A 13,832-nucleotide genomic window follows, 5' to 3' on the forward strand; every position below is an offset into this window, starting at 1 on the left:
TCTCCCGGACACTTCTAAGCCATTCCAACTATTTACTGATGAAAGACAGGGAATGGCTATTGGGGTCCTCACCCAGACCCTAGGGCCGGCCTTTACTCCCGTGGCCTACCTGTCCAGACAGCTTGATCCCACGGTCCGGGGATGGCAGCCCTGCCTCCGGGCTTTGGCTGCAGCTGCCATTCTCACCAAGGAGGCCCAAAAGATCTGCCTCCAACAACCTTTACAGGTCTTCTCCACCCACAGGTTACAGGATCTCATGTCCCACCGATCCCTATCTCTCCTTGCCCCCTCTCGCATGCAGGAACTCCATCTCCTGTTCCTCGAAAATCCTGACATCACCCTGACCCAGTCCCCAGCCCTAAACCCGGCCACTCTCCTTCCCGCTGCCTCCACCCTACCTGTGGCAACGCACTCCTGTCCCGAGGTCGTCGAGGCCCTCACTCAGCCTCGGGCAGGACTCTCAGATTCTCCTCTCTCTAATCCTGATTTAACTCTGTTTGTGGATGGAAGCTCCTGCTTGGACCCCCAGGGACGTCGGAAAGCCTCCTACGCGGTAGTGACACCCGAGCGGACCCTGGAGGCAGCCCGACTCCCAGAGGGCACCACCTCTCAAAAAGCCGAACTCATCGCATTGACCCGTGCCCTACACCTGGCCAAAGGGAAGAGAGTAAACATATATACGGACTCCAAATATTCCTTTCTGATAGCCCACTGTCATGCTGTTATCTGGAGGGAGAGGGGCTTTCTCTCTACTAAAGGCTCACCTATTGTCAATGCTAGACTCATAACACGCTTACTTGATGCCTTACAGCTTCCCTCCCAGGTTGCCATCATGCACTGCCGAGGCCATCAGACGGACTCCTCGCTGGTGACGCGGGGAAACGCCCAAGCAGACGCGGTGGCCAGAGGCTTAACTCAGGGTGAAGGGTCCCCAGCCCCGGTCCTGTTTCTTTCTCTTCCCTCCATCTCCCCTCAATATACAGAAGAAGAGAGAAACAGATTCCTGCAGCGGGGAGGCTCACCCGGTCCTGAGGGATGGATCTTTTTAAATAACAAAATTGCTCTCCCTCGAGCCCAGACAGGGGCCATTGCACAGCAGATCCACCAGTCTTTGCACATTGGACCACTGGCACTTTGGAAGTTCCTCGAACCCCTCTTCACCTCGCCCACACTGCGAGAAGCAATCACAAGTGCCTGCTCCTCCTGCCCCACGTGTGCAGCTGTCTCACCCCAGGGAGGGATGCGCCCCAACTTTCCCACACATCAAATGAGGGGACACCTCCCAGGGCAGGACTGGCAGGTAGACTTCACCCATATGCCTCCCCACAAAAAGACCAGGTACCTGCTCACCATGGTAGATACTCTGACAGGGTGGGTAGAAGCCTTTCCCACCCACAAGGAAACTGCTGAAGTGGTGGCTGAGACCCTAATAGCACACATTATCCCAAGGTTTGGCCTCCCCACCTCCATCCAATCAGACAACGGCCCAGCTTTTATATCAAGGGTCGTTCAGCAGGTTAGCACCTCTCTTGGCATCTCTTGGAAACTACACATACCCTACCGACCACAGTCATCGGGTAAGGTTGAGAGGATTAATGGCCTCCTTAAAGACCATCTAACTAAACTCTCTCTAGAAATTCGCAGCTCCTGGCCGGACCTCCTGCCCATGGCTCTGACAAGACTCCGGGCTACACCAAGGAGCCCCACCTTCTTAAGTCCCTTTGAACTCCTATATGGGAGACCTTTCTTGCTCAACCATCGCTTCCCTACCGATCCTCCTCCCCTGGGTACTTATCTTCCATATCTTTCCTTAATCAGGCAGCTGCTCCGAGAACACGCTGACAGGTTCCTGCCCAAGCCAGAACCAACTGATCAGGACTCCGGGGGACCAGCCCTTCATCCTGGTGACTCGGTCCTCCTTAAGAATCTACATCCAAAAGCCTTGGAGCCGAGGTGGACGGGACCTCACATCGTGATCCTTACAACACCCACAGCGGCCAAACTGCTTGGCGACCCGTCGTGGCACCACCTCTCCAGGCTCAAGAGGACCCCGGAGCAGCATGACTTCTATAAATGTGAGGTGTTGGGCCCCACTAAGGTCCGCCTTAGTCGCCCTCCCCCTCCTTCTTCTCCTCCCGGCCCTGAGCAACCTACACCAACCCCCACCCGCTTATGTGTGGAGGTTCAAGGTCCGTGAAACCTACTACCAGAACGGCAAACAAGTCACCCGGCAGGTAGGATCTCAGGACTGCCCTCTAGTGGGATGCCAGACAAGTATACGAATAACGGTCGACATCCGGTCAGTGTACCATGGTGTCCGGCCCTATGCCTGTTTTGCTTACGACCAAAGGGACCCAGACAGGTGTAATCAAGATGTCGACACCTATGGGGGTTGCCGCTGGCATAGCTGTGTTGTCAATGATGCCTACAACGGTGGCTCCTTTATCTGGGAGAATGGGGCCTTCCACATCATAATCCAGGATCCCTGGCACCAGCGATGGGTTACAGGGGTTGTGGGAAAGCTATACTTAAGTGGTTGGAACTCAACCCCTTCAGGGACCATTTACATCTCCCGGGAATATGTTCTGGCCCAAGAGGCCCAAGTCCAGGTCTCCAACAGCATCCTACAGGCCGAACAGTCCCTTAAAGGGAAGCTGCCTGACTCCCCCCGGGTAGAAGTCCTGTCTTCTTGGCTCCAACTTATTCAACACACCCTACTATTCCTCAATGAGACCCGCACCCTGCCCAATGTCTCCCACTGCTTTCTATGTGCCTCTCTCCGAAGGTCCTTGCTGGCTGCCGTCCCACTCACGACTTCTTCAAGAACCCAAGGGAAAGGTGAATGTCAGCCTCCCGTGGCTGGCATTCCCCTTTGGGAACCTGAAACTCCAGAGCCTGCCCTGCCTCCACGGATATGCTACCAGACCAGTAATCCGGTAATCGGAGGGCGAGTCACGTGGAACTGCACCCAGAACTACACTGCATCCAGCCTCACCAAGGCCAGTCCGGGTACCTTCTTTTGGTGCAATGGCACCTTAAGTAACTGCATGAACTCCTCTGACCCTGGGCCTTGCTTCTTGGTCCTGGTAGTTCCTCAACTAACCTTGTATGGAGAGTCGGAGCTCGCCTGGCTGCTCCCTCCATCCCGCCACCGGACTCGCCGGGCAGCCTTCCTCCCTGTCATGTTAGGGGTGAGTATCGCTACCTCGATAGGCCTCGCGGGGGGGGCCCTCGGGAACAGTCTGGTCACTGCTCAGGACTTTAATGACAAGCTCCAGTTAGCCCTGGAGTCCACTACTGCTTCTTTAGCTTCCCTACAGCGGCAGATAACATCAATAGCCCAAGTAGCCCTGCAGAACCGGCGCGCCTTAGACCTTCTGACTGCAGAAAGAGGAGGAACCTGTATATTCCTTCAGGAAGAATGCTGTTATTACATCAATGAGTCTGGAGTAGTGGAACAAAACGTACAGACCCTGACTAAGCTGAGTGAAGAACTACATGCAGGACACTTCCAGGACAGCTCTCCTTTCAGCTGGTTCCAAAGCCCCTTAGCTACCTGGGTCCTACCCATGATAGGGCCCCTGATTCTCATTTGTGTCTTTTTTCTCCTAGCCCCCTGCCTCCTCAAGTTCATCCGCTCCCGGATCGCGGAGATGTCACGAGTAACTGTGAATCAGCTCCTGCTCCATCCCTACACTCGGCTCCCCTCCGATCTGCCTCTGCCTGACCCTGGCCTTTAAATCCGCCCCCCCCCCCTCGTCGCCCGTGGTCAGCTGGAAGTAGCTAGAAAGAGTCGCCGTCCCTTATCACCAAAAGGCCGGGATGTTAGGTCGGAGAGAGCCCAGGTTCGGATGCATGCAGGCATGTGATGAGATAATGGACTTCCCCTGGAATTTCTCACAGATCAACGTGCCAGACCCCTGAATTCACATACCCCCACACAGATAAGATAAGAACTTCGTCCTGAATATTCCGCCCACTCCCCTGCAGCTGAGACTTTTCTCAGTTGAATGTCAAGATGATCCCTGCGATGCAGACTTCCTCAGTTCAGGCCCCCCGCCCTCACCAAACACCTGAATAAAAAGATCCCCCTCCCTCCCTGGAGGCGCGACATTCACTGACCCCACCTTTTGGGTCAGTGGGTCTCGCCCGAGAACGCAAATAAACTTCTCCTTTTTCTTTCTGATTCACTCGGTTCTCTTTGTTCTCTTCGCCGCTTTTCTGGGCCGCCTTACAGTTGGAACAAGAGCCCCGGCAGAGACCCCCATCCCATTTCTCTCCTGGCCCTCATTTCCCGCCTTGTTACTCACGGCCCTGACATTATCTCCGGCCCTGCCGTTCTTGCTCCTGGTCATGCTGGGGCCTTTGCCTGGGGGGTGGGGGGTGGGGTGCACTTTCAAGGTTCCAGGATATAAGGATCTCTAGTCTATCGTGTCTCTGTTTCCCTTTGCATTTGGAGCAATTCAAAGCACTGAAGGGCCCGGACAGCATGGCTCAGTGGTGAGCATTGGCCCATGAACCAGGAGGTCACAGTTCAATTCCTGGTCAGGGCACGTGCCCAGTTGTGGGCTCGATCCCCAATGGGGAGCGTGCAGGAGGCAGTCAATTGATATTCCTCTCTTGGATGTTTCTATCTCTCTGTCCCTCTCCCCTACTCTCTCTAAAATCAGTAAAAGTCTGTATTTTTAAAAATCACTGAAGGAAGACACATACTGGACCAGCTCCTTCCACGCCATCCTTTTCCAGAAAAGGAAGTAAAATCCAGAGGCTGAGTAACTTCCGAACAGCCACACAGCAGCTGACAGCCCAGCTAGAGCTTGAGCTCAGGCTCCAGTTCCCGTCCTGATTCCAGGAACACGCTGCCCTCCACCTGCTGTGCAGAGCTCACCAGGGCTGAGCCATGGCCGAGCGAGCGTGGGCTGCTCAGGGTCACACAGCCCCCGCCCCCGCCCCCGCCCCCGCCCCCAGAACCTGTCTGGTTTCCAAGGTAGCCCGGCAGCTGCAGAAAGCGGTCTCTGCTGCCCTCAGCTGGCAGAACCGAGTCGTGGCGGACTGCGCCGCCCACAGGCAGGAACCCCATCCATGCTCCGGCACCCACTTCCGCAGACGGCCCTCTTGTTTTAAGTGCCGTGGAGCGTGCTGGCGGGCACCGAGATGTGTCTCAACACAAACTGTCCTGTTGCTCCCAGGGCCTCTCCACACCTGAACTTGAAATATGCGAGCGGAGGAGGCTGTGGCAGGATGGCTGTGGGAGACGGCATGTGGGCGTCCTCCCTCTGCTCCCGGACCCCAGTGCCACCCTCTGGTCAAGGACAGGAGGGGACCCTGTCAGGGCACAGAGGGCAGAGGGGCCAGGAAGGGGGTTGCTGGCGGGCGGGCGGGTGGGGCCGCTGGAGGACTCAGGAGACCTGGGAGTCCTGGGAGCGGCAGAGGCCGCAGGGACACCCACGCTGGGGGCTGTCCTACCTGCGGGCCCGGCTGTGCTTGTTGTGAGCGACAGCCGGACACTGTGGCCTCTCTCTGCTGACCACCAACGTGGGCGAGTTGTCGTGTTACCTGTTCCCACAGCCGTTTGCACACTTACCTTATGTGGCAGCTTCTTGCGGATCAGATTCTCAAATTCCCCACTTGGACCAGATGTAGCCAGTGCCTCCACGGCCAGCGCTGGGAGAGACTGCAGTCCGCCGGCTCCCGGTCAGCAGGGCCGCGGGCAGGGCCATAGGCGTGCTGACTGTGTCAGGTCTGGACTCGGGGCACCAGGCTTGCTGGCTGGGAGTGTTGTCTCTCAGGTGAGTGGCGGGCTGCCCTCGTTGGCCCCCGTTGGTCCTCACTTCACTCTGAGGAGGAGGCTGCATGAGTCGCCGCGATTGAGTAGCTGCTGTAACAACCCTCAGTCGCCAGGCACCAGAGAGGCGGTTCCTCAGCGCGGAGCGGGCGCTCCCCTCTGCAGGCCCGGCAGCTGTCTTCTGAAGGGCTGGCGCGGCCCAGGCTCCTCCTGTGTGCAGCCAGGAGCCGGTCAGAGCCCACGCAGGCGCATCCTCCCGCTGCCCAAGGCCCCTCCCCACCCTCCGGGGGCTGCGGCCTGGGTCTCTACCGGACGCTGCTTGTTGGCAGGAACTCGGAGGGGAGCACGAGGGGGTGCTGGCCACCGCTGCCCCACAGCACGTGAGGCTAATTAGGCATTGAATGTGTTTAACGGTGATTGTTGAAAGTATTGCATCTGTCCCCTTTCTTTCCCCACTGACCCCCAGCCCCCTCCCGCCCCTGCCTCAGGCCCTCACCACCCTGTTGTCTGTGTCCATGGGCCATGCATATATGCACACAACTTCTTTGGTTGATGTCTTCCCACCCGCCCTCCCTCCCTCTGAGATTCTGCACTCTGTCCCCTGCTCCCATGTCTCTGGATCTACTTTGTTCATCAGTGTATTTTGTTCATTACATTCCACGTATGAGTGCAATCATGTGATACTTGTCTTTCTCTGACTTATTTCCCTTAGTATAATGCTCTCCAGGCCCCTCCGTGCTGTCCCAAAGGGTAAGAGAGCCTTCCCTTTTCCTGCTGCATAGTATTCCATCGTGTAGATGTACCACAGCTTCTTTATCCACTCACCTGCTGATGGGCACTTGGGCTGTTTCCAGATCTTAGCTATTGTAAACTGTGCTGCTATGAACACAGGGTGCATATATCCTTTCTGATGGGTGTTTCAGGTTTCTTAGGATATATTCCTAGAAGTGAGATCCCTGGGTCACATGGCAGTTCCATATTTAATGTTTTGAGGAAACTCCGTACTGTTCTCCACAGTGGCTGCACCAGTCTGCATTCCCACCAGCAGCGCATGAGGGCTCCCTTTTCTCCACATCCTCACCAGCACTTGTCGTTTGTTGATTTGTTGATGGTAGCCATTCTGTCCATGCATTGAATTTCTACTATGAGAGATAAAATAAAAGGAACTGTTGTCCGACTTATAAATTCTTAATTCTGCAAAGTCTAGGAAACAACGGGCTCCTGGGAGTGTGTGCAGGTCTGGGCGCACCCAGGGCCTCAGCCACCAGCACCCGAGAGCTGCGCTCAGGGCCACCACACGATGAAGCTGGGACCTGGGCACCAACTGAGACGGGGAAGGACAGACTGAAAGGAGCTTGACGGCCGACAGACACTCCCTGTGCTGCCCTGGTCTGTCAGCAGGAGCGCGCCCACTCCTTCCTCCCCTGAGCCTCGGCCTCCTCTTCCTCTGCCTCCTCCGCCTCTCTCACCCCGAGGGGCAGCAGCAGGCGGGCGTCCAGCTGACGGAGGTGGGGCCTCAGCGTCCCTGTCTGTAGCGGGTCACGGCGGTGCCCACTGTGAGCTGCGGGGAGGGCGCTACTCCTTGTGAAGCAGAGCCAAGCCTCCGCCCTGGCCGCTGCCCTGCCCGCCCTTAGCCCTGCGCTGGACAGTCTTCATCTCTGTCCATCAAAATGATGGTAGCCGTTTTCTCTCCTTCTCTCAAAAGAGTGGTCCATGCGAGAGGAGCAGGAAGCCGGCCGGGAGGGCAGCCTGGGCCGGTCATGGGCCGGCTGAGGCCATGGCCTTGGGGAGGGGCTGTGACCACGGGCAGAGGATCGGCGAAGCCGTATCGTGGGCACATTGATCAGGCAGTTTTGGGCAAGAACATGGGAGAGACGAATTTCGGAGCCAAAAGGAGGCAGGACACACAGAGTCACCAAAGTACAATGAGCGGTTTGGCGGGGGCTGGGCCGCGGGAGACAGAGGTTACTGGTGACGCCTGGTTGCAGGCTGTCTGTGCCCGGACCGGGGAGTCCGAGAGGCAGCGCTGGTGGGACGGAGAGGGGAGCTCAGACGGGCCGGCAGGGTTGGAGGGATGGCACTGGACACCAGGTGTCACTGTCCTCCCTCTCTGAACATTGTCAGGCAGCCAGGGAGGCACAGCCCCAGGAAAGCTGAGCGGCTGCTGTGTCCTTGCTGACTCCTGTCCGGGCCCCACACTGCGGAGCTGGCTCAGAAACCCACACACAACAGGCTGGTGTGAAGACATCGCTGGGCCGGCGACCCGGGGGCTCTGGGCTCTGGATTCCCACCACCAAAGGCCCGTGCTCTGGGCCTTTAAGGGCTCTCATTGTGGGCAGGTAAGACCTGAACCAGGGGTCACCGGCCTTCGTGCCTTCAGAGGCCTGGCGTGACCAGGATGGCGTTATGTGGAGAGGCCAGGGCTGTGCACACACTCAGAGATTAAAACAGCCGCTGTGCTGGCCAAATTGAATGCACCTGCAGCCAGTGTGCAACTGTCCTGTGAGCTTCTCATGCAAGGACGGCGACGGGTGCGGAGAGCCGTGCGGAGGAGCCGCGGCGGCGGGCGGTGCTGGGGGAGCCAGGCCCTGGCCAGGAAGTCTGTGTGCATGGCCGGCCGATTGGTCGGTCGGTCTCCCGTTGAAAGGGCTCCGAATGCCAGAGAGCTGGCTGCGTGCTGCGCGCCGTGGGACTGCGGCGTTCTTTCTGACTCTGGTCCCTGGCCTCAGGCACCTGTGAATTCCCCACCTCCACAGCTCTTGCCAGATCACCTGGACTGACTTAACGCTTCCCTTAAACACACCTTCAATCAATGCACCGTTTACTTGGACATTCCCGAGGCAGTATCCATGACACAGCGAGCTTTATGTGTCGTGTTTTTCTTTTCTTTTTTTTTCATGGAGAAATGAGACTTTTAATGGCACCCTCGAGAGCGGGCGCCCAGTGAACAGGGTCACCCGTGGGGCAGGGGACACAGCCTGTTTATCTAGTCCCTCCCCCGGCTCCTCATTGGCTGAGGACTATTTGGTCACCTGTTTTTTTAAATTTCTTTTTCTTTGTTGATTAAGATATTACGGGTGTGCCCTTACTGCCTCACTGCCCCCCACCCCCCACTCATGCCCTCCCCCCTGGTGTCTGTGTCCATTGCTTATGCTCATCTGCACGCACACAAGTCCTTTGGTTGATCTCTCCCCCTTACCCCCAGCCTCCCCTGCCTTCCCTCTGAGGTGTGACGGTCTGATCGATGCTTCTCTGTCTCTGGATCTGTTTTTGTTCATCAGTTTATGTTGTTCACTATAGTCCACATATGAGTGAGATCATGTGGTATTTATCTTTCTCCGACTGGCTTATCCACTTAGCACAATGCTCTCCAGGTCCATCCATGCTGTTGCAAATGGTAAAAGTTCCTTCCTTTTTACCGCAGCGCAGTATTCCATTGTGTAGATGTACCACAGTTTTCTAACCCACTCATCTGCTGAGGGCACTGAGGCCGTTTCCAGATCTTAGCTGCGGTGAATTGTGCTGCGATGAACATAGGGTGCATATGCCCTAGGATATGTGCCGTGCTTTTCTAACACACTTTAAAATAAATAACTATTAACATTGATGACTATAAGGCCACCCCCTAAAGTGTAGAGGAATGTGCCATGGAAATCACAGACTGTCTCCCCTTTCCATGTCTCACATATCAACACTGTCAGTGACTGGGGCCTCCCGGCGACACACAGAACCACTGCTTCCCGCGGCGGCTCCGCCAGAGCCGTGTCCCAGAGCAGAAGGACCAACCGGTCACACCGCACGGACCGAGGAACTCAGAGCGCCAGGGCTCAAAGCCGCTCCCTGGAACCCCTCATTCAACCACTTCTCTTGGCAAACAGAAGCGGAGGCCGCGACTTCCCGGAGCGGCAGGGGCTCCCAGCTCCGGGGCAGCTGCACTGGCAGCGCTGGGGCTGGATGCCAGGCCTCCCAGGTGGGACCTCCCGCAGCCTGGCTCGGAGGGAGTGTTTCCCGCAGACGTGCGGGGCCCTGGGGGACAGGGCTGGGGGAGCGGCTGACGCTGGGCTGTGGAGTGAACTGTGGGAGGAGGCTGTGACTAGCAGCCTGCACGGTCGGACCAGCCTGCGTCCGCGCCAGCTTGGCCTTTGCGGCCGAGTACTTTTCGTCTTTGGGCATGTTGGGCAGCCTCGCTGCCTGCTGCCTCCGGGGCCTCCCTGCAGCCCGAGGGTCCCCCCTTCACTGCAGGATGGCTGCGAGGACCAGGTGACCCCAGACGCTCGCACCTGGCTGTAGCGGGTGCTGACCCTTCTTGGCCCAGGGACACCACTCACATGGGACAGTCCCCGGGGCCGCAGGGGCAGAGCTACAGGACACTCGTCCCAGGTCGGGAAGGAGTGAGCTCAGACACAGACTTCCTGGGGAGGCATGGGAGGCGTGAGCAGCTGGCGGTCAGGGCCCACACCCGTCCCTTGCAGGTTACAGCTTTCTCCTACCCGAAGGAGCGGGGCGGGGGGAACAAGCGGGCGACAGCAGTGAGGGAGGCCGGTTAGGGACCACGGCAGCCGGCGGGAGGGCCCAAGGTTACCTGGAACAAGCTTGAGGGGTTTAAAAGGCAGAAGGCAGCGTTCAGAGGAGGGAAGTGTCGGCAGGAGCTGGGACGCGGGGGCTGGCCGCCCGTCGGTCACGCTGCTGTCTTAGGGTGTCCTCCCCCCATGGGAGCGGGGCGTTCTCCCTTCAGAGAGGTCCCTTGGGTTTTCACTTGGGACCCCGTGTCAGGCCAGGGGTTGCTCCGGACGGTGCCACCTGTCCTCCCAGGAGCCTGTCCCGACCCCTCCCCACTCAGGCAGCATCCCCTGGGCAGGCGGTGCCAGGCGGGGCCCCGCAGTGGCGGAAGCCCAGTGGCCACGGGCACCTCCGAGCTGCTCGGCTGTAGGCCGTTGCCTTGTTAAAGTTTAGCTCCTGGAACACAGCAAACCCCCAACATTGCAAACCTTGTTCACCTAAATCACAGGAGCAGAATCAATATGGCCTTTTCCTCTTTCAGGTAAGGGAGCCCAGGCTCTGAGAATTCTAAGTTCCTAGCAAGTCAGAGACAGGAACAGTGATGCCCGTTTGATGAATGATTAGTCTCTTACGTCATTCAACATTCACAGACACGCGGCAGTGGGACAGGAGTGTGCACATCCCGCCTCCACAACAGCCCGTCGGTCACTGAGGCCCGTGGGAGAGAAAGGCCCGATCGCCCGGACCAGCGGCTGAGTCCCGCTGCGGATGGAGGCCCCGACGAAGCTAGAACAGAATCCTCTCCTGTTCCCAGTGCCCTCACCTTGCGTGCGTGTCTCGATGCTCAGTCCAATGGCCCTTTGTGAAGCCTCCTGTGACCTTTCTGTGCTCACAATCTGTAGCCTCGGGATTGGGAGCCGGGTCATGCCCGGGAGAATAAGGAGAGGACGCGTGGTCACACACAGCAGCAGGGATATTTGTGTGGTCCCCAAGTTGGAACAAAGAGACCGAGATTCCCAGAAGTTGAGTGACTCACCCAAGTTCCACAGTACGTATGGTAAAGCCAGATCCCATAACCAAGCTGTCTGATCCCAAAGCCACGGCTCCACCGTGGCTCCAGGCTGCCTGACTAGGCTAAATTTAATTGACATTGTCAACTCATGGTGCTTGGCGCCGATTCGATGCCAACAGGAACCCCCAGTTTGGAGAGCTGCAGAGAAGGAAATTTTGTTCAGTGCAAACAGCTCAGTTGTGACAGAGCACAATTATGAGAACAGCACGGCTGTGCAGCAGCTCAATAGTGCTCCAGCTCAGTGACGAAGCAGCAGGGCTGTGAGGCAGCCTGGGCCAGGCGGCCCTCTGGCTAGACAGCTCTGCTCTGCAGTCCAATCTCTCCACTCTGCCCTGCCCTGGGCTGCTCTGCCCTGGGCTGCTCTGCCCTGGGCTGTCTGCCCTGGGCTGTCTGCTCCATTCTGCTCTGCCCTGGGCTGCTCTGCCCTGGGCTGTCTGCTCCATTCTGCTCTGCCCTGGGCTGCTCTGCCCTGGGCTGTCTGCTCCATTCTGCTCTGCCCTGGTCTGCTCTGCCCTGGGCTGCTCTGCCCTAGGCTGTCTGCCCTGGGCTGTCTGCTCCATTCTGCTCTGCCCTAGGCTGTCTGCCCTGGGCTGTCTGCTCCATTCTGCTCTGCCCTGGGCTGTCTGCTCTGGTGAGAATCATCAGTGTTTCAGCTCCAGCCGAGGGCAAGCAGTCCTCAGGAAAGGGAGAGCACTGAGGGAGCCAGAGGAGAGCTGGCTTATGTAGAGAGAAATCTCCGCCCCTGGTCCCTGATTGGTTTGCCCTCATGCAAATGAGGACTCTAAATATTCACAGTTTGATTGGTCCAAAGGGGCCATCCTAATTGGTCCAAATGGAGCCACTCTGATTGGCTGGTAAAGATGCTGATGGTGCTATAGCTGTGCAACTCCAATTAGATGGGGAAAGTCTCCATCCTATTGGTTAAAGTCCAATTCCAGGAAGTCTTTTATAAGAGCTTGCTCAGATGGCAACTAGCATGTGACTTGTACTCAGCCAGCATTCGCCACTTAATTGAATTGAAAACTGTATTTTACAGATGTTTACCCCCATCCAGTTTCAGAAAAGATTTGATAGCTTACATGGGGGAGGGAACGTGGCAGGGGGAGGACATTTCCATAAGCCGGACACCCAGATCTTGGGTTATTAATTCTGTCAACTGTGATCACCTATTTGAAATGAAGTCTCCTTTGAGTAGGTCAGTGGTTCTCAACCTTCCTAATGCCACAACCCTTTAATATAGTTCCTCATGTTGTGGTGACGCCCAATTTCATTGTTACAAATTGAATATAATTAAGCATAATGATTAATCACAAAAATATGTAATTATATATGTGTTTTCCGATGGTCTTAGGCAACCCCTGTGAAAGGGTCATTCGACGCCCAAAGGGGTCGCAACCCACAGGTTGAGAACCACTGGAGCAGGTTCTCACAACCCTATTCTTGAGCAGAAGAGGCAGGTGTTACACTCTCTCAAGGATCTGCAGTAACACCTTTCACATCTTTGAAAGTGTCTGTTCAGTGCCCCCGGGTGGCGGCTGTCCCCGAAGGGTACTGGCCATCTCGCAGTGTTGACAGTGGGCGCCTTGAAGATCGCCTGGTGGCAGAGACCCTGAGGCTTGTCAGGACCAGGCTGTTCCCTTTCGACCACCCTCTGACGGGCGCAGTGTCAGGTTTCCCGCGAAGCCGCCTGTTTAATCCTCACCCGCCGCCAGCGGGAGCTCAGCAGCTGTCCTCTGGGCGGCGGTGCCACCAGGCCTGGAGCTGCTCCGGACAGACCGCGGCAGCGCCAAGTTTAAAGCTGCGAGTCCGGTGGGAGCAGAGGCCCCTCCTTCCCCGGCTGCGCCAGCAGGGCTGCTGGCCTTCGGACCCCTCTCCCCACCTAGAGAGCCGGCTCACGGTCATTTCTCTCCCTTCTTCATTTGCAGTCAGATGAAGGAAACGGCCCCCTTCCGACGCCACCCCACCCCCGGGGCGAAGGCCGGAGCCCCAGGGCGAGTCAGGGCACCCGGGCTTCTGGGTCCTCCTCCCTCCTTCCCTCCCTCCCTTTCCTCCTCCCCCTCCGCTGTCACTGGCTGCACCTCCGAGGCCTGCACAATAGAGGCTCCGCCCTCCCTCTGCGAGCTCTTCGCCCGGTCCGCTCCCAGCAGTCGGCCCGTCCTTGCTCCCCAGGTTCCCGGCAGCCCGCGCTGGGCGACCTCGAGCTGCCCGCTGCTGCCCGGTGCACCGCCGTTGCTGTCGGACCCCATCCTCCCGCCTGAGGACGCCGGGTCACCTCCCCCTTCCCTGCGCCCAGGGCTGTTCGCGCCCATCCGGACGGAGATGACCAGGGTCTCGGGGGCGCCTGGGCCACGCACGCTCGGCTGCACCCGGCGGGGGAAGGCCCTCTGAGCTCCGCCCTCGGACTCCAGCCAGGAGACTCTCTGGCCCAGTCGCCGCCGGACCATCCCCAGACAGACCGCGGGCTGAGCCCCTTCT

This window comes from Myotis nattereri (assembly GCF_964212035.1).
Source record: "Myotis nattereri genome assembly, chromosome: 18".
NCBI classification, from domain to species: Eukaryota; Metazoa; Chordata; class Mammalia; order Chiroptera; family Vespertilionidae; genus Myotis; species Myotis nattereri.